We start from the raw sequence: 26,715 nt of genomic DNA on the forward strand, positions 1-26,715 counted from the left end.
TTTTATGCTCGATGATGCCAGAAAACTGAATCTTAATGAGGCTCATTATAGTTCAAGTTTCATTATGATACAGGTTCTCCACCAATCAGAGTTCAGATTTTAATTATGATACATCTGTTTGACCAATTAGATAAGTATAGCAAAATGAAACATGTCGGACACACACATTAACATCAATGCGACTTACTTCTACTTCCAATATTCCAGAACCACACGGCACATTCCCGCAAATTCACTTCACCAACTGTACAATAAACAATTTGTATCTTATAAATAAAGTTGTTCGTGTCTGTTTGTCTGTTTGTTTGTTTGTTCCACCATCACGTCAAAACGGCTGGATAGATCTCAACCAAACTTCATATTTAGAGTATACGCATCCCGGGGAAGGTTTCGATATGCATATTATTTTAAAATCTTTGAAAAGACGGGGGTTTTATAGGAAAAACGGTTTTCTCTCATACTATTATAGGCAAAATATCGAATTTGTCGTATAAGGACGAGACAAAGCTCAATTTAATCCTCTTGACGCAAAGAACAAAACTCGGTAAGCCCTACGGGCCCTAAAACCAACCGTTACGGAGATATTGGCACCACACTACCCCTGCTCTAGGAATCGGATAAAGAAATGAACTGCCGTAACCATGGCAACGTCAGCTCCAGGATTCTAGAGCAGTGAGATTATGTATGTACGTTTGGGCGTAGCTGCCAACCAAAATTGGTACAAATAAGACTTAATATCTGGAAAAAATATACTGTTGTGTAAGGCACTCATAGGACTCCTTTGGGCGGGGATGGAAAGGGGTGAAGTACGAGTATAAAAATATTACTATATATAGAAATGGAAGTGTGTGTGTAAATGACACATCTCCTCCTAAACCACTGGAGCAATTTCAACCAAACTTGGTACACGTATTACTTACTATCGGGAGACGATCACTGTGGGGGGGGGGGGGTAAGCCATCCCTAGCGCCCTTAAGGGAGAGGGTCAGGGGGGGATAGTTACAATAATAATCGAGAATAGTGTCGAATTCATAGTTTTCGGGGTCGCTGAGTTGAAAAGTAATACCCTAGAATTTTTTAAAGTCCAGCCCCCTTTTAGGTGGGGAGCAAAAGAGGGGGGGTGAGATATAGAAATAATTAGAAACAGTTTCGAATCCATAGATTTCAGGGTCTCTGAGATGAATAGTATTACTCCGGATTTTTTGCAAGACCAAGTGGGGAGCGAAGGGGGTGAGACATAAAATTAATCGAAAAACTACATATAAAAATATTATCTCCTTCTTCTTACTGTGTATAAAAATTGATGTATGTGCGCGCGTGGGTGTGTGGGTGTGGGTGTGGGAATGACAAATCTCCTCCTAAACCACTGGAGCAATTTCACTAAACTTGGTACACTTATCAATTAGTATCAGGAGACAAACCGCGTGAGGGTAAGACACCCCTAGCACCCTTATGGGCAGGGGGCGAGGGGGCTGGTATAAAAATAATCTAGAATATTATCGAATCCATAGTTTTCGTGGTAGCTGAAATAATTAGTGACACTCCGATTTTTTTTAAATTAATGTTCAGCCCCCTTTGGGGTGTGGGTGAGGGGGAGTGAGATATAAAAATAATCGAAAACAGTGTCGAATCTACAGTTTTCTGGGTCACTGAGATTAATGGTAACAATCCAGATTTTATATCTCTTAGTGGTGGAGGGCGGGAGGGGGACAGTCTCATTGACAGTTGAAATCCTGTACATCGTATCTATAGTGCGACGGCTAAATACATATAGTTATCACTTATTAATTTTTGACAGGATCAAATACTTCCCAGTCGACTCGATCTTCCATAAGGACGAAGTTTTACTCGAAAATTAAATAATCTAAAACTTGAAATCAAACACATATAAATAATTTTAAAACTACATAATAGATCATAACATATCAATCTGCAAGTCAAAAAGGAATTCTATAAAAATTGACATCACACAGAACTAACTGGTAATGCAAATCTCAAAGGTAAATATTCAGAAACTATCCGGGCAACGCCGGGTACTACAGCTAGTTTGAAATAAAGCTAGATTATGATAATCTTCTATCAAAGCTTTGGAAACATATGACATTGTCAAGGTCTTTGATCCACCCAAGGAAAATGAATAACCCAGCACATGCGCTCTGCTCTGCGCTCTACTGTCAAGCCACATCTCGACAGAAATTTATGAATATTTAAAAATAGAGTTATGTATGCAACTCGGCTATAATGGCAATAATTAAGACACGAGTATGTTTATAAAACCAGCGAAGCGAGTTTTATAATTTCCATGCATTGTTGCATAATGTACTATCATATGCAATAACATTTAAACGATCATCTTACGATTTAATTTTTTTTTTGCAAGTTGCTTTACGTAGCACTGACACAGATGGGTCTTATGGCGATGTCCTTGCATATAAAAGTGTTTCAGTTTATCTTTCCAGTCTAATGATGTAATTTTTGTATTCCGATATATTATTGTAATTTAATCTAGCTGATGATGTCCCTTAGCGGAAGGAACTTGTACTAGATGTGTACTGAATAGGTGGACCACTTAAATATAATATTTAAGTTATTCTTAAATATTCGCTACTTGATTTATTGTGCCGTGTTCAGTACTTATATTGCATGCCGGAGTGATGTTAAATGAGAGAAATAATGGCCAACCGGACACCAGTAGGATCAGAACCCACAACGTACCGAATTCACGTCGGATGCTCTACCTTTGTAGCTAAGGTGGCCCATTTTTTTTTTTTTTTTTTTTTTTTTGCTAGTTGCTTTACGTCGCACCGACACACATATGTCTTATGGCGACGATGGGACAGGAAGGGGTTAGGAGTGGGAAGGAAGCGGCCGTGGCCTTAATTAAGGTACAGCCCCAGCATTTGCCTGGTGTGAAAATGGGAAACCACGGAAAACCATTTTCAGGGCTGCCGACAGTGGGATTCGAACCTACTATCTCCCGAATACTGGATACTGGCCGCACTTAAGCGACTGCAGCTATCGAGCTCGGTGGCCTAATTTATAGGAATAGGTATTACAACATTCAGGAAATAATTTGAGAAAGAACCGTTCATCAAGCACATAATAAAAAAATATTTTTTACTTACATTTTATTGGACCACAGTCTCTTCTTAATACTTCGAAGAAGGTTTGGAAATTTTCACTTACCTGTAAAAAGAGAAAACAAACAAACGTTACTTAAGTACTCACAACCTACCAATATAAGCTGAAATCAGTTATAAAACATAACACGACAATGATATTATGTATATTCATTTTATAATTAATTCCCTCATTCGTTTAACTGATCAAGGAATTATATTACAACCAAACAGCAACAGTGAGAATAAAAGGAGAATTAATAATAATAATAATAATAATAATAATAATAATAATAATAATAATAATAATAATAATAATGTTATTTGCTTTACGTCCCACTAACTTCATTTACGGTCTTCGGAGACGCCGAGGTGCCGGAATTTAGTCCCGCAGCAGTTCTTTTACGTGCCAGCAAATCTACCGACAGGAGGCTGTCGTATTTGAGCACCTTCAAATACCACCGGACTAAAACGAGAATTAACGGAAGAATCAGACTGGGGAAAGGTATTATACAGCGTTGCTGTTTATCACCAATTTTGTTTACTACTGACCTGGAGGAAATTACTTGTGAAAGTTTGGATGTTATAAGAGGTGTCAATTTTGGAGGTAAGAGAACTGAATGCATAAGATTTGCTGACGATATGGCAGTAACAGCCAAAAATGTGAAGGACCACTACAAAATGCTGAGAGAATTAAACAAAAAGTGTGAAGTGTATAGAATGAGCATAAACAAAAAGAAAACCAAATTCATGATACTTGGAGGTAAAGGTGAAAAAGTGACAATCAAGGTAGGGGGAGAAATTATTGAACAGGTGAATAAGTTTAAGTATCTTTGAAGTATTGTGACTGAAGACCTTCATTCTATAACAGACATAAAAGCTCGAATTGCCTTAGCCAAGGATAGCTTCAACAAGAAGGACAAACTGTTTTGAGGCCCACTAGAGAAAGATCTGAGAAAGAGACTTGCAAGGTATTACGTATGAGCCATAACTCTATATGGCGCTGAAACATGGACATTAAGGAAGGGAGGTAATCACTATTGCGTCTTTTTGTGGTGGTTGGTAGTGTAATATGTTGTACGAATATGAAGAGGAAAGTGTTGGGAAAAAACACAAACACCCAGTCCCCGAGCCAGAAGAATTAATCAGACACGATTAAAATCCCCGTCCCGGCTGGGAATCGAACCCGGGACCCTCTGAACCGAAGGCTTCAACGCTGACCATTCAGCCAAGGAGTCAGACTCTTCCTTTACACTAGAATATGATGATTTGAGAACAGTGAAATGAAAATGAAATGTCGTATGGCTTTTAGTGCCGGGATGTCCCAGGAGGGGTTCGGCTCGCCAGGTGCAGGTTTTTCTATTTGACTCCCGTAGGCGACCTGCGCGTTATGATGAGAATGAAATGATGATGAATACAACACATACACCTAGCCCCCGTTTCGTAGGAATTAACCAATTAAGGTTAAAATCCCCGAGCTGGCCGGGAATCGAACCTGGGACCCTCTGAACCGAAGGCCAGTACGCTGACCGTTCAGCCAACGAGTCGGACTTTGAGAACAGTGATCTTAATTCATCTCGTGCCTCGTAAATTGCCAAGCTATCATGCTCTTGTCCGGCCCCATAGCTAAATGGTTAGAGTGCTGGCCTTTGGCCCATGGCGATCATGTTCGATTCCCAGCCGGGTTGGAAATTTTAACCTTCATTGGTTAATTCCGAAGGCTTGAGCGCTGGGTGTGTGTGACGTCTTCACCGTTAGAATTCATCACAGGTAGGGCCCTATCCTCGTTCGTAGACGCGCAGGTCGCTTATACGGCTTCAACTCGAAAGACTTGCACCAGGCCTCCTCGAACGCCACACGCCATTATTATTATTATTATTATTATTATTATTATTATTATTATTATTATTATTATTATTATTTGCTGTTTATAACACTTAACATATTACGAAGTCCGATTTCCCAAAAATTGACGAAACGGGAAGGGCTCGAAGATGTACATTAGAAGCAGAAATTTTACTTGTTTGACACATAAGAACTGTTGTTCATTGGTAACTTGTGTCTTCGTGTTCCGATAACGATTGCAAACAACGGCAGTAAAGTAATATAAATAGTTTGACCGACGGAACAATGAATCAACTGGAGTGGAAAACAAATTCTAACAGCTATTAACATTGCAACAGGTAATGTAACACATTTACGACGCAATACTTGTCGAAATAAAGTGGCTTAATAACACTTTTATGTGCAGGATATAGTCGTCGTACACGACCATTAAACGATTTAATACACATCATGTCACTTCCTCTTATTGACACGTGCAAAATTAATCAGGAACAACGGCTAACTCTGTTGTATCAATGGTAGAAAAGGGGTATTATACTGTTAATAGAGGAGACATAGTGCGTACAGAGATTTTCTGTAAGAAAAATATAAAAACAAATAAAAACACCTAAGAAATCATACATAATGAAACTTTAGAAGCAGTAGGCTCTTTCTCCGTAATCATCGTAATTTGTCCTAAAACAGTAGACCTACTATTGAAATACATACATGCATGGGAAGTTTTTTTTTAATTTGCTTTACGTCGCACGGACACAGATAGGTCTTATGGGGACGATGGGATAGGATGTGGCCTAGAGTGGGAAGGAAGCGGCTGTGGACTTAATTACGGTACAATCCAAGCATATGCCTGGTGTGAAAATGAGAAACCACGGAAAACCATCTTCAGGGCTCCTAACAGTGGGGTTCGAACCCACTATCTCCCGGATACGAGGGGGAATTGGGTAGCACCATGACCGAACCCATTATTCTCCTGAATAACCTATCCTTCTCCATTGAAGGGTAACAATTATTAGCCTATAGAAAATACCATGTGTTTAGATCTTGTCGTTCGCAGTCTTAAGTCTGCCATGTGTGAAGGAAAATTTTACTTTTTATCACGGAAACAAATTCGTTTACCTCCCCAAATGATTCAGGAGGAAATTCGAGAAACGAACCAAAATGCCTCGCATGGAATGCGAATAATTTCGTATTCTCCACAAGAAATTGTCATTCTTCAAAATTATTATTGCAAAACGTTTCATTATTCTGTTACGGTAATACGGTTGTCAAAACTGGGGAATTTAACTTTGTTATACCAGGGAGGCTGCCTAAATGCGCGTTCAGTTCATTAGAAAAGATGTATATTCGATTTCCCACCAGAAAGTAAAAAAAAAAAAAAATGAATTACGTCCCACTAACTATTGTACTTATACGGTTTTGGAGATGTCGAGGTGCCGGAATTCAGTCCCGCAGGATTTCTTTTACGTGCCAGTAATTATACCGACACAAGGCTGACGTATTTTAGCACCTTCAAATACCACCGGACGGAGCTAGGATCGAGTTTGCCAAGTTGGGGTCAGAAGGCCAGCACCTCAACCGTCTGAGTCATTCAGTCCGCCTCGAAAAAAATAAAGGCGACTCTTGCACTTCTGTAGAGGCACATAGCCCTGGGGTTCTCTCATCCTATAACAAGAATGGGTACCAGGTTGATTCCTGAATGCAAAGGTGACTCGGCTTAAAACTAACGGCTTTCCCACTTGGCCGAGGTTATGGATAGTGGAAGCTTTTACTTTCGACTTCTTTTAGGGTGTTCACGGTCTATACGGAAATGGATTTGCTTTTCATGCCATTTCAACCGTCTTGATTTATGAATGATATGGTAATGTTATAGGTTTTACGTCCCACTAATTAAATTTCAACCGAGCTCGATAGCTGCAGTCGCTTAAATGCGGCCAGTATCCAGTAATCGGGTAATAGTGGGTTCGAGCCCCACTGTCGGCAGCCCTGAAGATGGTTTTCCGTGGTTTCCCATTTTTCACACCAGGCAAATGCCGGGGCTGTACCTTAATTAAGGCCACGGCCGCTTCCTTCCACTTCTCAGACCTTTCCTATCCCATCGTCGCCATAAGACATATCTGTGTCGGTGCGACGTTAAGCAAAATAGCAAAAAAAAAAAAAGTTAAATTTCATCGTTTCGGAGACGCCGAGGTGCCGGAAGTTTGACCCAAAGAAATTGTTTTAGGTGCCAGTAAATCTACAGACACGCGCATAACGCATTTGAGCACTTTCAAATACAACCGGATTGAACCAGAATTGAACCTGCGAAGTTGGTCGGTCTACCGTCTGAGCTGCTCATCTCGGCGGATCATGTGTAGTTCAGATATTACAACTACGTAGCATGTCGTAACATTACTTGAAATTGTCTCTTCCGGATTTCCTGATATGCCGTCAATTATGAATTATGCTTTCTAGATATATCACACTATATGGCTTTAGTTCATCGTGCACCATTTAATTTTAAGAGTACTGCACTGAGAAGTAATTGCACTTAAACCTTCATTAATGCAGTTTATTGTCCTAACATTTCACTGTACGTAAAGCAGATAATGAAGTACGACAGGTAGCCTGCAGTAATATTCTTGTTGTTACACATTTAAAGATCTTGCAAATGTCTAAAGGTGGCGTTAAGCAGATGGGTGAGTTCGTGAGGTCATCGAGCTGCACTTGTCTGGCTTTCCGATTGGTCGCTCTCCTTCGAAGTCACTGAATCCCCGTGGTGACTGCTGGCACATTCAAATACTGTACGTCCAAAACGTCGAAATATCAAAGTGTATGTAACTGATACACTTTTACAACCGCCCGCCTTCGTAGCGTCACGGTTAGTGTTATTAGCTGCCGTCCTCGGAGGGCTGGGTTCGATTACCGGTACTGCCAGAAATTTAAGACTGGCAGGAGTGCTGATATGTGGTCCAAACGGTACATGCAGCTCACCTCCAATGGGGGTGTGCCTAAAAAGAGCTGCACTACCGCGGGATGAGGACACGAGTTTACTTCACCCTCATCGGAGGGTCTGCCTTACAAGGGCTGCACTCGGCTAGAAATAGCCATACGAAATTAAAATTTTACAACTAAGAAAAAGTCAAATATTATACAATCGTGCTTATTGGCGAGGTAGCCATGTCCCCGGCTTAGCAAAAGAACCGTTGACCTGTCATTCTGCCCCGGAGTTTTGAGAATGGTCATTTACTACAGCGTGTTATCACCTGATCAAACAATAACTCTGATCGAGGTAGATCTGGAGTATAGGATGATACGCTGTTACTTAAGTGCGGCCAGTATCCAGTATTCGGGAGATAGTAGGTTAGAACCCTACTGTCGGCAGCCCTGAAAATGGTTTTCCGTGGTTTCCCATTTTTACACCAGGCAAATGCTGGGGCTGTACCTTTAAAGGCCACGGCCGCTTCCTTCCCACTCCTAACCCTTTCCTGTCCCATCGTCGCCGTAAGACCTATCTGTGTCGGTGCGACGTAAAACAACTAGCAAAAAAAACAAAAAAACGCTTTAGTGTCTGTTATATCATTACCAAGTGAATAGTAACACTACGGTCATATATATATAAACAGTATTGCTGATCGCCTCAGTTATATAATCCAACATTAGTAGTTTTCCCACTGTCTGTAACCCATAAGGTGCTTCTTCCGTGTCCCATGTTCCATGTTGTACCTTGATTACGCCAACGCTCGCTCCCCTTCCACTCACAGTCCTTTCCTATCCCATCATCACCATAAGACCTATCTGTGTCAGTGCAACGTAAACCAAACTGTTAAAAAGAGAAAAAAGGTTTTCCGAGCTCTCGAGGTAACGGTCGACCAGATGAGCTCAGTATGCATGAGCCTGGACTCGGCGAGCATAACACAGGGATAAAAAATGCTTTGCTTATTCTGATTTAGTCGCTCAGCTGAGAGCTTGTATTCGGGAGATAGTGGGGTCGAACCCCATTGTCGGCAGAGCTGTAGATGGTTTTCCGTGGTTTCCTATGTTCACACTAGGCAACGGACGCTTTCTCCCTACTCCTATCTCATTGTCATCGTAAGACCTACCTGTGTCGGTACATAACACAGGGATAAAAAAATGCTTTGCTTATTCTGATTTAGTCGCTCAGCTGAGAGCTTGTATTCGGGAGATAGTGGGTTCGAACCTCACTGTCGGCAGCGCTGAAGATGGTTTTCCGTGGTTTCCTATTTTCACACTAGGCAACGGACGCTTGCTCCCCACTCCTATCTCATTGTCACCGTAAGACCCACCTGTGTCAGTGCGACGATGATGATAGTGGGGTAGAAAAAGGCTAGGATTGGGAAGGGAGTCACCGTGGCCATAATTAAGGTACAGCCGCAGCATTTGCCTCGTGTGGAAATGGGATAATTCGGAAAACCATCTTCAGCGCTGCCGACGGTGAGGTTCGAACCCACTATATCCGGAATGCAAGCACGCAGCTGGGCGACCATAACCGCACGGCCAACTCTCTCGGGAGGGATAAATTGACAAGCGGAAAAGAAAGGCGTGGTCAGATGTGAATGTCTAATTTTTTAAATTCTGGGATCCAACTAGCTATGAACGACGGCGTGAAATAGAAATGGTTTCAATTTTTCACAAGTAGAATACTAATTAGATGGAATGAAGGGATTTTAATAATTCTGACGTAATTTATGTCACGAAGGTTACTCCTAGTGAATCACCCTCTATTTAATATTGCCTGAAGGTCTCTAAGCACTGTTGTCGAAATGCCAAGACAGTTGAAGCCGGGCGAAAAGAATGCTGCTTCGCGGTGCCATTAAGGTTAAATATTACCCCGCTGGGGGCGTGTGACTCGCCTCGCTCTGTCACTTCGTATAAAAGTTGAAGTACATCCTGTAAATTGCAGCAGTGCTCTTTTATCAGAAGACATTACAGAGTTCCCGTCATTTTAGAAAGAGCATTTGTGAAATAATGCACAGTAATACCACCACAGCCTTTCGTAAAGAAGGTCTACGACAAGAACGACTGAATAATGAGGTATGTAGAACATTTCTCACCTTAAATATAAGTGGAAGAACTGAGAAAAATGATACATAGACCAAGGAAGTTGTTTCTGAAAAGAACGGAGACTATGAAACTTACTCCCCACACTTTGGTTAGGAAGTGATTGAGTTGCTCTGTGGCAAACAATTTTCTGTCGATTTCTTTCTCCATCTTGGTATTCCTGTTTCAGGTATAAATGATATATGTCTAAATGTTTTAAGAAATTAACCATCGATTGTAAATCAAGATTTATGTGGAACTTGTGAAGAAATAAACATTTACACCATCAAGGGTAGCTGCACAGCATAGGGGTCATAAATACTGTAGGTAAAGGGATATTAAAAATATCCCTCCAACTAACTACTTTTTGGCAGACGCCGAGGTACCGGAATTTTGTCTCGGAGGAGTTCTTTCATGTCCTAGTAAATCTACCGACACGAGGTTGAAGTATTTGAGCACCTTCAAATACAACTGGACTGAGCCAGGATGGAACCTACCAATAATAATAATAATAATAATAATAATAATAATAATAATAATAATAATAATAATAATAATAATAATAATAATAATTGTTACGGGGTTACCCGTGTACCAGCAGAGGTGAAAGAAGGTGCCGGGGTGAATGGGTCTAAGTACAATGCCCCGAATTGATTTAAAACTTTAACAAAGGTTATATTTCTTTAGAATTTCAAAAATCAACAAATAACTTTTTTTTTGCTATGGGCTTTACGTCGCACCGACACAGATAGGTCTTATGGCGACGATGGGATAGGAAAGGCCTGGGAGTTGGAAGGAATGTAACAGGTACCAGTAGCAAAAAACAAATCCAGGAAAAACGAAATTGGTGGAATAAACAGATCTTGGGCTTCAAGCCCTCACTTTACAGTTCCTGAGCTCCTAGCTCAAATTTACAAACGACACAAATTTACACAAGGGCAGAAATCCCTCAATACATGGAGCGCTTGCTCCCAACGTACAATATCCAGCCTTCAAAAGGCATTCAGTAATCTTACTTTGAAAAAAACTAACAAGCTCTCAGTTTTCAAGCCTATTCAAGGCAACACCAAAAATATCTTACATCTTTTGGCCTTCCATGGCCCAGCTATTTGTGGAGCTGTAGAGGATGAAACCAGCTTTCGGGCTGAATACCAAACATACAACGTACAACAACATAGATGCATAAGGAAAATATCATAAATTGTAAGAAGAATATCACCAATATGATGAATGTGTGAAGCCTTAGTGACATCGCCTCTGGTTTGTCATCATCCTGAACGCGGTTCGAAATAAGGCCAATGGATGTGGGGTTCCTGAAATTAAAATATACTTTCCTGTGGTACAGGTTGCATTTGAAAGAAAAAAATCCACGAGCAGTATATATTAAGATATAAAATAATATAAAATTTTGACATTCTTAAATTGTAAAATTGATATTGTACTTTAGGTGCTCATTTATATACATGAAGTGATTAAGTGTGAAAGAGAACCACGAGCCCTAATTTCAACACACAGTAAATTAAATTAATAATAGTAATAACTACAATATCGATAATCCTGTAATATAATCATCATCATCATCATCATCATCTGTTTACCCTCCAGGTTCGGTTTTTCCCTCGGACTCAGCGAGGGATCCCACCTCTACCGCCTCAAGGGCAGTGTCCTGGAGCTTCAGACTCTTGGTCGGGGGATACAACTGGGGAGGATGACCAGTACCTCGCCCAGGCGGCCTCACCTGCTATGCTGAACAAGGGCCTTGCGGGGGATGGGGAAGATTGGAAGGGATAGACAAGGAAGAGGGAAGGAAGCGGCCGTGGCCTTAAGTTAGGTATCATCCCGGCATTTGCCTGGAGGAGAAATGGGAAACCACGGAAAACCACTTCCAGGATGGCTGAGGTGGGAATCGAACCCACCTCTACTCAGTTGACCTCCCGAGGCTGAGTGGATCCCGTTCCAGCCCTCGTACCACTTTTCAAATTTCGTGGCAGAGCCGGGAATCGAACCCGGACCTCCGGGGGTGGCAGCTAATCACGCTAACCACTACACCACAGAGGCGGACCTGTAATATAATAATTCTGCAATTTTTAAACGATTTATACTTTTTGACAAAACGCTTCATTCAAGTCAGTCACTGACCCCGCACTCACCCAGTTAAAATGCAAATACTGAGGGTTCGACAGTGGCGACAAGATTTAGAAAGTCAGTACTGGATTATCGAGCCGGATCCTTTATGCATGTCGCAACAGATGGAATCCCACTTTGCGAACCAATGAAGCGGTATGTCGCCCACTTGTGTTTAAACTGTGGACAGCCGCTAGGCTATTTGTGTTGCTAGGGTAAATATTTTTGTATGGGCCTGAATGTGAATGAGCGACCACTTGTTTTTAATTCAGTAGTCGCGGCCATTGAAATGGAGCACAAAGGAGATAATTCGTTTCGCTGTGGAGATTAACATTCCCAGTGTCGTGCTACACAACTTCAGTTCGTCATATATTCATAGAGTAATACAGTAAATTGCTGTCAGGCTTAGTCCTTTGCAGTGACGAGGGCATGCCTTGAAAAATGTACAGTGCTTATCTGCTTCGTTACGTTACAACTTGGTAAAGGGGGAAAGGCCGGGAGTAATTCTTATTAATTTGTCGTAATGAGGGTAGGGCTATATACATATTCTTGGGTATGGGACGTAATCCTTTCACTATAAGATCATTTTTCATTACGTATTTTATAGGAACCTGAAGTTATAGACATTTTCTTCCTGAAAAGATTATTGCAAATTTTAGGAAACGTATTAAGAAGAGAGGCTGGAATCGAAAGAAAACACGAATTTAGGGACCAAAGAAGGCATGGAGAAGGTGTGTTAAAGAGGGGATTGCAGACGAATGGAAGTCCTGGATAGGATTTTTTTTTGTTATTGGCTTTACGTCGCATCGACACAGATAGGTCTTATGGCGACGATGGGACAGGAAAGGGCTGGGAGTGGGAAGGAAGCGGCCGTGGCCTTAATTAAGTAACAGCCCCAGCATTTGCCTGGAGTGAAAATGGGAAACCACGGAAAACCATCTTCAGGGCTGCCGACAGTGGGATTCGAACCCACTATCTTCCGAATTCTGGATACTGGCCGCACTTAAGCGACTGCAGCTATCGAGATCGGTGGATAGGAAGTTGGCAGACAACGTAGTAAAATAGAGGAAAATCACTTCAGACCTATTCTCCAAAAGGAGCAACAGAAGGTGAGTGAGTATTACTGGGTGCGTATCAATTTTCACATTTCAATCTTATTCAGAAAAGCCCACTTAATAGGAAAGTTTTTAATAAAACTATCGCCGGGCTGAGTGGCTCAGACGGTTGCGGCGCTGGCCTTCTGACCCCAACTTGGCAGGTTCGATCCTGACTCAGTCCGGTGGTAATTGATGGTGCTGAAATATGTAAGCCTCATGTCGATATTTTTCACTAGCACGTAAAAGAACTCCTGCGGGACTAAATACCGGCACCTCGGCGTCTCCGGAAACCTTAAATGTAGTTAGTGTGACGTAAATCACACAACACTATTTTTATAAAATTATTCATCTATTTGTATCGCTGACAATTTCGCATTTCTGACCCAGTACAAATCTCTTCAGACAGGACAACATAATCCCGCAAATGGCGGTCCAATTTCTCAAAACCTAATTTCCTTAATACAGTCTGTCATTATAAGAAGTAATGACTAATTGAACGTCATTTCCATTTTGTTCTCAGGTCTGGGAGTTCAAGAACTGTACATAAGAAGTCGGAGCGCTCTCTTGTTATGATTCTTTTCTCTGAGTCGGAATAGCTTTCTCGTGTTTCGACTAACTTATGTAATATTCAACTGGCACCGCCCTAGCTCTCGACACCGCCTTGGCGATTTTAATATAAATGAAATATACAGCAACAGCGTACGAGACTGGCCTTCCTTTCAGGAGTTGGAGTGGAAGAATGGACATTAAAACCTTGCCGCTGCCTACTACATTAACTAAATTAAACCTTCCTCAAGTGGCACAGAATATATCACGGTAAACGTTGGCGTGAGTTACAGAATAATTTCTGGAGAATTTGACAAAATGAGGTCAATTAACTGACTGCCTGAGAGAACCAAGAAGGATTTTATACCAAAACTTCTTGTAGTATCTCGAGTGGTGGTAGTGGGAACGATCATTGTTTTAAGAAGAGGTACAATTAAACAAAAGATAAAAAGAAAGGCGTCCAACCATTCGAAGAGTCACTGTATCGGCAAAAGCAAGAGAGGGATCACGATGAAATTGGGAATAGATTCCCTAGGCCTCGCGGGGGTCAGCAGATTACAGGTGTTAACCAAGAGAGGTCGGATTGGGAAGATAACAGTGAAGAGTATGCCACAAATTAGTGGAAGCAATGCTTAAAACAGCTAGGAGCCATGATAAGAGCCCTCTCGTGCCCCTTCTTCTTCTTCTTCTTCTTCTTCTTCTTCTTCTTCTTCTTCTTATCATTAGGGGCGATCAGAAAGTTTCTGTTCGACGGCCATACAGTCCTGGATCGGGATGCCAATCGGGAAAAATCGCCGTGAATATTGTGGCACACATGCCAGCGGCGCATCAGGTTGAAGATCCCCTTGTAGGAAAAAGTCCAGAATCGCCTGCTGCACATCCTCGTACGACAAGAAGCGTCGACCCTTCAAGGCCTTCTTGAGGGGGCCGAAGATATGATAATTACATGAGGAGAGATCAAGACTACAGGGTGGATGCTCGAGTATTTCCCACAGTCCGCTTGTTATCCTTAATAGATAATGCTGGCCTCCCAGATCTACCGGCGTCTTGTGTCGAAACGCGACCCGCACGGAACTTCCACAATGGTGATTTTCGACAGCCTCCATACACAGTCTTCAATCTCTGATGGATATCCACCGGTGTTTGTTCTTCGGCAGCCAAGAACAGAATAACAGCACGTTGGTCCTGTTTGGACGCATTTGGTAATAACGTCGTCATAGTTCACGTGGCTGCATTTAACGCACGCAACCCGGCACGACACAACTGCCACACTAATTCCTTTGCCTACATGTCCGTACTTATATACACGCATAGGAGTCACACCATGTCCGCTGCAGCAACACCTTCAAACGGAAACTTTATGATCACACCTTATATTATTATTATTATTATTATTATTATTATTATTATTATTGTCATTGTTATTAATATTATTATTAATTCGATTTCGGCCACCTACGGATCACATAAAATAATATCATGTTTTGTCTCCTTTCTTGTTTTTCGGTCTCTCGAGTATTTTTCCATCCCTTTACTGTGTTCTTTTCTTCTACCATCCAACAGATAGTTGCGCACTTCGTGCCATTTTTCTGATTTTCTAATCCTAATGTGAAATGTAGGTCTGCCTAGAATTTCTGCTTTCGTAATCTTCACTTCACTTCATTTTTTACTTTGATGAACTTATTTGTGTTTCGAATAGTGAATATGTTTCCATCCGATTTTTTGTCGATTATTCATTTGAAACTCCATTCGAATGAATTAGACACTCGAATAGTGAATATTGTTTCCATCCCATTATTTTTCGGTTATTCATTCGAATGAATGAGGCAATCGAATAGTGAATTTTTCCATTCGAATATTTTTTTTCCGATTATTCATTCGGAACTGCATTGGAATGAATGCTTTCGAAATAATCGAAGGAAAAGTGATATTATTAAGACAGTTAATTCACTCATTTAGTTCCAACATTTGGAGATACGGTTGGAAAAAGACGTATTTCTATTTTTCATAATAAGAGTTCATCTGTTCGCTTATTTCGATCGATTATCCATCCTTCACACTTAAACCGAAAAATTGATCCATGACGCATCCGAATATTCTATGCTATACAACTGAACGGTATTTGAAACTCATTCGATTACTTTGTTCGATTATTTAAATAATCGGATGAAGGTTATTCGGTTATTAAATGTATTCGTTTATCCCATCACTACATCCCACCCTCGTTTCCTGTCGCGCTCGATGGTAACGGTATTACCTACGTAGTCTTCCTTTCTTATTTTTGTTTTCTTTTGTTTTTTACAGCCTTCACAGTAGAGATGTTTCATATCTCGGCAGATTAGGAAGGGAACCCCTCACGGACTTTCCAAAGGGCGTAGGGTTGCGACCATAAAAACTCTAGCTTAGTCTCGCATTGTTTTCATTTTCTTGATCCATATTAATTGCTCTCACTTGACTTCTCTTAATCAACATTTGTTCTTTAGAAACTATGAAAATATGCTTAAAGGCCAAGGGAGTCTTCCACATTCGCAGTTTTCACACCCTATTCTTCTCTTTTGTCGATACCTTCATTTCTCGAAGGAATGGACAGACTCCGTTTTCCCCTCGGGTTACAAAAATGGATGATTATCTCATTGTAGAGAGCGAACCACATGAACTTGTAAATGTTATTTATTTTATTTGCTAGGGGCTTTACGTCGCACCGACACAGATAGGTCTTATGGCGACGATGGGATAGGAAAGGCCTAGGAGCTGGAAGGAAGCGGCCGTGGCCTTAATTAAGGTATAGCCCCAGCATTTGCCTGGTGTGAAAATCTTGTAAATGTTAATGACTTGTATGTTTTGAATCAATAACAGCAAACGTATGCGATCTAACCTGAATTACGGAGTAACTACCGGAGATTCCTTAGAGGTGTAGTTTCCGCGTCTGCTTCTTTCATTTCAGTTCCTTTTCTGCAGTGGCCTCGCGTGCTTAAACTCTTCGGGTGTGCACACAAAGCAGACAGTCTTAGAATCTTGCCCATTCGGCGAATGCCTACGGAGCACCAGACACCTCACATCCGGTCTTCCTTGGCCGATACGCTACGTGGTAAAGGCCACTTAGTACACGAAGAGGTCCATGGCCTCGCAGTTGACGGTGGGCAAGACGTATCGAGGTGATCGCTTTCAAAACCGGGAGCAAAAAAAAAGTTTCATTCTCGACCCGACTGTCAAATTTGAAGCAGATGCACAACAGCCCGTTAACGGCGATGAAGAAAGAAAAAATGATAAATTCACCAACTATTCTATATTACCTCAATAAGTACAACCTTGAGGACATCGAGGTCATAGGGCTCATGCTGGGTGCAAGGGGCACCATTGCTAAACTACTGGTCAGCTACTTACGACGCTTTGGTGTGCCGAATGAGACCATCGTGAGCTGGGGCATACAAACATTGAAAGCCTCGATAGCAATCTTGAGGCATCACCTCTATGCTCCCTCCACTCAATTACATCAATCAATGTAATTTATATGGTGCTTCTTTTTTTTCTATATATTATCACTGTTATGATTTTTTCTCTGTACTCTGTAAAAAAATTATATTGTGTGATATTCTTTGTCGGTTTGGCTATCTCAGTCATTTGAGGAAGAATAAATATTATTTATTAAAACAACTACATACTGTAAGTTGCCTCTCAGTCGCTTAAGACGTTAACGGCATCTCACGTATTCCATATTGTGTTGTCAATAAAATTATGGAATAAACCAACATGAATACAAATATGAAGTTAACACCCGGAATTTAAAAATAACTTACATACCGGTAATATTGCTGTAAAACAAGCCTTCCTCTCCACTTCAAGGAATATATACTCCCATCCTCCACAAGGATTGCCAACATACTTGTAGGAATCTATATATTTAAAAAGTTTAAAGGTAGCTTTGTCCAGTCCGAATTTTCTTCGGAATGCTCATTAGGTTTCCGTGAAATAATTTGTCTTCCAATGTATTCTCAGAATGAAATCACGCTGCCAAGGAGAGTATTGCATGTTCGTGTAATGACTGCAAAACTAGAGACTGATCTAATTAGTATGATCTAATTAATAATAGCAAATAATAGCCAAAATAGTCCACAGTAGATGGAAGGGGTACGAATGTAGATTCTCTCAGATCCACTAAGATCATTAAACTTACTTTCAAATTTGCATTAGCTTACAGGGGGAAATTGTAACTCATTTAAAGTGCAAATGTTTGTGACTTATACATCACCCTCTATTTCCGCTTTGAACAATAATCGCCACTAAACCAAACCAAACCCCATGGCGCTTGGCCTTCTAAGCGACTGCTGTTCATCCCGAAGGCCTTCAGATTACGGGGTATCGTGTGGTCGCTACGAAGAACCTTCTCGGCCGTTATTCTTGGCTTTCTAGACCGGGACCCCTATCTCACCGACAGCTAGCTCCTCAATTGTAATCACGTTCGCAGAATGGACCTCGCACCAGTACTCCGATCCAGGTTAATGTCCCTGATCTGTGTGGGAATCCAACACGGGGCAGGCAAGCTACCCTTACGCTATGGAATAATCGCCATTAGCACCCCCAGTTTTAAGGGGAAGGGGAGTATGGCTGATATTTAACCAAAGTAATCAATTACCTTCATAATTTCTTCATCAAAAATATGCGATGACGATTATTATTACTATTATTGTCCGACTCGTTGGCTGAAGGGCAGTACACACTTAGGTTTAGAGGGCGCCGGGTTCTATTCCCCGCCGGGTCGGGGATTTTAATCGCCTCTGATTAATTCTTCTGGCTCGGGGACTGGATGTTTGTGTCTGTCCCAACGCTCTCCTCTTCATATTCAGACTACACAACACACCACACTACCAACATCTACAGCAACACGCCATAGTGAATACATCCCTCCATGCAGGGTTGGCGTCGGGAAGGGCATCGGGTTGTAAAATAGAGACAAATCCACATGGGAGATGCGGTATATTATTATTATTATTATTATTATTATTATTATTATTATTATTATTATTATTATTATTATTATTATTACTGCTTTATTATATTTAAGATGTTGAACGCCATGTACAAAAGGTCACCGCATAACATTCCTACCTTACTTGCATTCCATATTTTCCAGGGTGCATAATTCTTGCACCGAACAAATTCGCTACGCGGATTGAGTCATGAAACTATTAGCTTGTTTTAGGGAAATGGTGGGTTCGAATTCCAACATTGGCAGCCCTGAAGGTGGTTTCCCGTGGTTTCCTAATTTCAAGCATGCAAATGCTGGGCTGTTCTTTAGTTAAGACTACAGTCGCTTCCGTCTTAGACCTCCTTGTCTTAATCCCTTCATCGCCGTAAACCGTGCTCGATAGCTGCAGTCGCTTAAGTGCGGTCAGTATCCAGTATTCGGGAGATTCCTAGCCCTTCCCTGCCCCATCGTCGCCATAAGACCTATCTGTGTCGGCGCGACGTAAAACAACAAGCAAAAAAAAAAAAAAAAAAAAAATCATCGCCGTAAGGTCTGTCTGAATCAGCGTGACGCAAAAAAAAAAAAAACAACAGGCAAAAATTAATTTTGACAATATAATTCTTACCAGTCCGCCTCTGTGGTGTAGTGGTTAGCGTGATTACCTGCCACCCCCGGAGGTCCGGGTTCGATTCCCGGCTCTGCCACGAAATTTGAAAAGTGGTACGAGGGCTGGAACGGGATCCACTCAGCCTCGGGAGGTCAACTGAGTAGAGGTGGGTTCGATTCCCACCTCATCCATCCTGGAAGTGGTTTTCCGTGGTTTCCCACTTCTCCTCCAGGCAAATACCGGGATGGTAACTAACTTAAGGCCACGGCCGCTTCCTTCCCTCTTCCTTGTCTATCCCTTCCAAACTTCCCATCCCCCACAATTCCCTGTTCAGCATAGCAGGTGAGGCCGCCTGGACGAGGTACTGGTCAGTCTCCCCAGTTGTATCCCCGACCCAAAGTCTGAAACTCCAGGTGGGATCCCTCGCTGAGTCCGAGGGAAAAGCCAACCCTGGTGGGTAAACAGATTAAGATAGATAGAAGATTATTCTTACCAAAATAATATGTTTGCTAGAGGCTTTACGTCGCGCCGACACAGATAGGTCTTATGGCGACGATTGGATAGGAAAGACCTAGGAGTTGGAAGGAAGCGGCCGTGGCCTTAATTAAGGTACAGCCCCAGCATTTGCCTGGTGTGAAAATGGGAAACCACGGAAAACCATTTTCAGGGCTGCCGATAGTGGGATTCGAACCTACTATCTCCCGGATGCAAGCTCACAGCCGAGCGCCTCTACGCGCACGGCCAACTCGCCCGGTAAAATAATATGTAGAATTGTCGTTAGAGTGTAAGACTGGTTATAAATAAGATAGGGAGTACGTCCCTAACTGCCTGCATAAATAAAACCTGTTATCTTATTACCTGAAATATAAAATGAACTGAATTTTACGAATAATTTTGTGTTCAAACGGACTAACACCTTATTTCTTTAAAGATAAAATGTAATGTTAATAATTCATAAGGGATGATCTGTAACCAGTCTTGGGGAGCTTATATTTAATAACCAGGCAGTACAAATATGATCATCCAGAATGGTTTACGACAACGAAAGAGTTCAGGTTTAATTTAGATGAAGTGACGTGGTCAGTGGTCATTGGCTGAATGGTCAGCGTTGAAGCCTTCGGTTCGGAGGGTCCCAGGTTTATTTCCCGGGCGGGTCGGAGATTTTAATCGCGCCTGATTAATTTTTCTGATGCGGAGACTGGGTACTTGTGTTTGTCTCAACACTTCCCTCTTCGTATTCAGACTTCACTACCAGCCACCACAGAAAAACACGCAATAGTGATTACATCCCTCCGCATAGGGTTGGCGTCAGGAAGGGCATCCGGCGGTAACAGAGGGCCAAATCCACATGTTAGGCATAGTTCACACCCGCAACCTCAAAGATGTGGGAAAAGCGGTGGTAGTAGTAGAAGAAGAAAAAGAAAAGTGATCAGTGGAGTGACTAGTTCTCGTAGATGATGATGCAAGTTAAAATCCTTTTCTACTCAGATTCCTGTGCTTTCCGCATCATCCAAAGGTAAATCGCCCTCGTGAAGACTAAGTTTTCCATTAACAGCTACTATCGCGAATTTGAACTAGACGTTGTGAGGTCCGCTTAGCGTTCCGGTCTTCGGGTCCCAGGTTCAATTCGGGGAGCTTTATACTTGTCTTGATACATCCTTCTTAATATACACTCAGCGCACCTTACTATAAACCCCACAGAGACACGCTGTAGTGAATACAGCGCTCCATATTGGATTGGTGTCAGGAAGAGCCCCACCTGTAAAACAGGACCCAATCCAGATGACGTACTCACCTCAAGCAACTGGGGAAAGAGGCCAGCAATAAGAAGAAATTCTACACTTTATGAGGTGCATTCAACAATATCATCCAACTTGTGTTTACCTGAACTGCGAAGTTAAGCAAAACTAATCTGGCATAGTACCTGAAAAATAAGACACGGCGCAAGAGCCCCGAAGGGCCTTGGCCTACCAAGCGACCACTGCTCATCCCGAAGGACTGCAGATTATGAGGTGTCATGTGGTCAGCACGACGAATCCTCTCGACCGTTATTGTAGACTTTTAGATCGGGGCCGCAATCTGAGTGAACCTCAAACCGTCGCTCAGATTCAGGTGAAGTTCGCTGACCTGGCCGGGCATCGAACCCAGGGCGTTCAGGTAAGGCGAAGGCATGCTACCCCTACTCCGCGTGGCCGGCGGCATAATACCTACACTATGTAAAGTGCTATCAAAGCTGTAAAGTTGTGTTAATTTCTAGTGAAGCAGGTCACGGAACAAATTACATCATCGTCTAGTTATTGTTTCCAAACGACCGTGTTACGCGCAACATACCGCTATCTTAAGTGCACAAGATAAGGCTGCCCACACCTCCTGAAACACTCATTTAACTTGTTTATGTTGAACCATCTCTTCTGCCCCATTTCTCCTGCACTCCCTCAGACAGCACAAAGCCTCATCGCTTCTAATTATTGTTTGCTCCCTCCCTGGTGTTTGTTCTCGCAAATTCAGCTCTATCTGCCTCCCCAGGCTAATCCCTTTATTAAAACCAATTAGTTCATCCTCGTTTTGCTGTCTGTATTCCGAATGGCATTCTCCCGACAGAATCACTACATTAAATGTCACGGAAATATTTTGAATGTCAGTATATAAGGGATTCGCTTTGTAAACATGGCAACTAATTACCATTATTTTGATCATAAATATTTGTATGGGACTTACTCTTTATCTGGTTTCCGTAAGCTCAACTTATCTGCATTCATAAATACAAGATATAATGTGCCCTAACTCAAATGTATTCGAGACAAGTTCTGGTGCACGTATGGACAAGATTTCAACAGCAGAATGTTGGCCAGAAGGATACGACAAGAATGTTATACAGTGTTCTTTTATATGGCCTGTAGTAATGTATTAAAAATGTAGGTACATTAAAACCACCACAACAACAACAATTCAAATACAGCTTATTTCTAGTCAGGCAACAGGGTCAGGAATGGAATAGATAAAGCCCCCATCTAGCAACTGTCTAAGTCTGTCGCACTCCTCTGGGACAATGAATAATGACTGAGAAATGAAATGGAATGATATTGGAGAGTGTTGCTGGAATGAAAGGGAAATCCGGAGTACCCGGAGAAAAACCTGTCCCGCCTCCGCTTTGTCCAGCACAAATCTCACATGGAGTGACCGGGATTTGAACCACGGAATCCAGTGGTGAGAGACGGCGCACTGCCACCTGAGCCATGGAGGTTCCAATATTAATAATAATAATAATAATGTAATAATAATAATAATAATAATAATAAACAGAATCTTCCTTATCTTCTTATTATTGGTCAAATTCATACTTCATGGCCCGCCACACTTACAGGGCGTTCGGGAGATGAGTAAACATAACCTTATTGAATGTAAGATTGAATGTCCGCAGTTCGTAAAATATGCTTCGTTCTTTTTTTTTAAATTTAGCGTATAGTTTGTTGGAAAGAGAAGCTTGAAGCAGAGTGCGATATTTTTGAGGTAGGTAGTAAGTTCGTTTGCCCCTCAGCTTACACCACCCGCCGTACCATGCTTCAGGCAGTATGCATGCGTAATGTGTAAGAAGCAATTCTAAGTACATCACTACACTTTAGCTTCAGGTAGTATGTATGCCTAAGTTGCATGAGAAGGTTCTACGTACAAGAAGCGAACGTTTTTACATTGGAAAACATTGTAATGTATGTCATGTAGGCCCTTAGTCAGCCATCATTAACGTTACTGAGGTTCCGTCGCTCACGGAGGGACAGGAAGTGCCTGGGTTGAATGGCTGGACAGGTGATCACTTAGAGCAAATATTTAATAAAAATTTGAAATTTTATTTCTTCCTTTTCTTAAAATTCTGATAGAATAATTTTAAGGCATAACAATGAACAGTTGAAATTTTGCTTGAGGATATTCACATTAAATAACGAGCTCGTTAGCTCCCACAATACATGGGACTTAGAAGTCGTTAATCGGGTACAAAATTAATTGAGAGAAACTCTAGGTCGTTAACTTACATAATATGAAAGAGCATAATTGCTCCTGGCAGGTGCAATCTAATGAAAGAGCATAGTTGCTCTGAACAGATACAACACATATCTCAGCTCCGAGATACAATAGATGCTAGCCTCAATCACGCAATCAGTTGCTATTTACAATCTCAATTTCACTCGGTAACCCCTAGGGTGACCCCAATTTATAGTGTTCATACACCGGTTGCCGCATGGTATACTATCCATCACAGAGTTCCGCAATCAATATTAAGTACTGCTCCTTAAGGGAATCTAAACGTAGACTCGGTTACTCGAAGAATCATGAAGAATATTCAGGGGCACAATTAACTATACCACAAGGCCTTAAGAAGAAAAAGGAAAGGTTACTCAAAACAGACCATTAACAAAAGACAAGGGGGCAAAGCACCAACACTCCTTAACGAACATTCGGGAAGAGACAAAAACCTAAGTGGGCTTAAGACCCAGTGACACAGAGGCTAATCCCGTACTAAAATGGGTGACTAACGGGGAAAAATTTAAAAGCCGAGACAAGATTTCCAAAATTTAGAGCTTGAAAACTTTAGTCACCCAGCTCAAAAGTAAAAGGCGAGAGTACCGAGTGTCACCACTCGTGCTCCCTTACATTAAATGTTTTCTCAGTAGGGAAAATAAATAGAGCCCGAATACTGCGCAAAAGGTACTACATTTCAGCCCAAAAACAAAAGATTACATATTAGATATTGAACCCATGACCTTTGTGCCGTAAGAATTTTAAGTCGTCGCCATAAGACCTATCTGTGTCGGTGCGACGTAAAGCCACTAGCAAAAAACAAAAAAAAAACAAGAATTTTAAGTATGAAAAGTTACTACATTTCTGAACATTTCTTGATATCACGGGAGTGACACGTGGCAAGGGGGTAGCTACTTTCGGTCCCACGCTCTGGGATACGTGACGTCATCCGCGCGTGTCGTACGTGGGAGGATACAGAAGAAAGTTTGAGACTGCTAAGCCATTTTGGTGGGTTATTTCAGAAGAGCGCGTGTGTATGGCGTCCCCACGCGAAGTCGACAGAAGAGTAGTGCCTATCAAATGAGGTCATTTAGCCAGTTAAATTAATAAATATAAATTTTAAATGTTAAGGATCACTACTGCTAGTGAGTTAACAAATACATGGTTACATCCAAAACTCTTTTAAATACGGTTCATTTAAGTCAGAAAGATTACGCAAATTTTCTTGGCGGCAAAGGGAAAATGTCTGGAGAGAGGGGGTAATGGCTATAAATATAGGAGGGACGCCATGATGAAACCCCCTGCATTGTGTTATTGAATCTTGAGCGAGAGAATTAGACTGTTCTGTAAATCAAGCGACAAAGTAGACTAAGTCCGACGAACAGATTTTGGCCGATGTGGCTGGGGTCTTGAATCCAAAATGGATTTTGTTTGAGCAAAGGTAGTCTCATAAAAAGGAGGTCAAGATAATTCAGAGGAAGTATAAAGCTCTAAAATATTTTTGTGTTGTTAAAGTAATTCGTGTGCGGGCAGTAACTACCATCAGTCGAGTGCGATCAACGGAGACACGTGTGAAGGGTATTGTTTTAATGTTTAATTTCCAGGAAAATAAAATATTATGATGTACAGCCAGAAATGTAAAATGGCTAGATAAAGCGACGGAAGGTCACTGGTGATCCGAAGGATGGAATCCGGCGTCGATTTAAGGTAGGTGCCTTGCCATCTTACCACCTACTATATCTTGTTTTGTGTTGTCAAACTTATGTGCATTTGAAACGGGTTTTTATGACGCAGTTGGTCACCCCTATGTTTTTTGGCGAATGTCAAGATATGACGAAAGGTCATTTGTTTAATTTTCTGCTTGGATAAATTTAAATTTAAAATATTGTGAGTGCCGTGTGACACGTAAAAGTTATTAGCGAGGGCTTCGAAGTGATATCACGTCCAGAGTAGATCGTCAATTTCCGTGAATTTATTGCCTATACTTATGTGATGTTAATTGAGATAATTTTATCTGACGTAAATTTTTTCTGTTTGAATTTTGACGTAAATAATGTAAGAAATCCATGGTTACCCATTTTCAATCGAGTGGAAGCGCGCTGTCGGGTTGAGAATATAGAATGGTGAATTTTGTCACGGAGTGAAACGTTATTCTATGTCCATTTAAACAGTGTCTGACTGACAATAAAAAATAGTAGAATTTTGACAGTCATTTGTGAAATCCAGTTTTGTAAAATACGAGATCATTATGCGAAGTGTTCATTATTAATGGATTTGTACGTATTATGCGTCGTGGATTCCAAGTATTTTTATTCCAGTCTTGTTTGTCAGTGAGAGCCGTCGAGTAGAGACGAGAGTTCAGAATCACTATGATGGTACATATAGTCTCACATGGAAGCCAAATCTAAGGATTTTCAGACTTTCTTTTCCTTAATTAATAATTGAGACAATGGTTTCTAATAAGGATGCCTATCAGGCAGTTATGTCAAAGGCTCATACCAGTGTTCTGACCTTCTGTGTAAAATGATTGTGGTGTCCAGTGGACACGATTGGGTCCCAACCTTACCGATGATAAATGATTAATTCTTCAGAGATTACTTGAATAAATAGGAATATTTTTTAATCAGACCTTTCATTTGAATAGATGGATTAGAATTACTGAACTCTACCTTTACCTCAGCAAGTGACGAAGAACCCGATACGACCCAAGAGACAGATCTCTTTAACTTTTGCTGATAGGTAAGGAAGATAGGTATCCTTCAGGGTGGCCAAAGGGTTCAATATCAAGAAAACTGCTGAAATCTTCCCCTCGAAATACCCGCCGGTGCAATCGCATATTTAGGTAAATTCTTCCATTACCTTTCAGCGCTGGATCTTCTTCAAGCCGTCCGCACCCTGCCTTCTGTCCTCTCTAACCTCTGTCAAGTCGCACTCTCAATAACCGGAGCAAATCAGAAAAGACGGCCCTAATGTGCTCTCCGTGAATAGCTCCGTAGGGGAAGGTTCCAGATAAAATCTAGAGCACTGATAGGATAAATTTCCATACACATCCCCAGTTTTGATTGGCTAGAGAACTTAGTTACAGGCAAGTGGTAGGCAGATTACATTAGGGGAGGAACCAGGAGAAGAGTTGACAACTTCGGCACATTTTTTTCTAGTTGTTTTACGTCGCACCGACACAGATAGGTCTTACGGCGACGATGGGTCAGGAAAGGGCTAGGAGTGGGAAGGAAGTGGCCGTGGCCTTAATTAAGGTACAGCCCCAGCATTTGCCTGGTGTGAAAATGGGAAACCACGGAAAACCATTTTCAGGGCTGCCGACAGTGGAGTTCGAACCTACTATCACCCGAATACTGGATA

The sequence above is a fragment of the Anabrus simplex genome, chromosome 1, assembly GCF_040414725.1.
Source record: "Anabrus simplex isolate iqAnaSimp1 chromosome 1, ASM4041472v1, whole genome shotgun sequence".
NCBI lineage: Eukaryota > Metazoa > Arthropoda > Insecta > Orthoptera > Tettigoniidae > Anabrus > Anabrus simplex.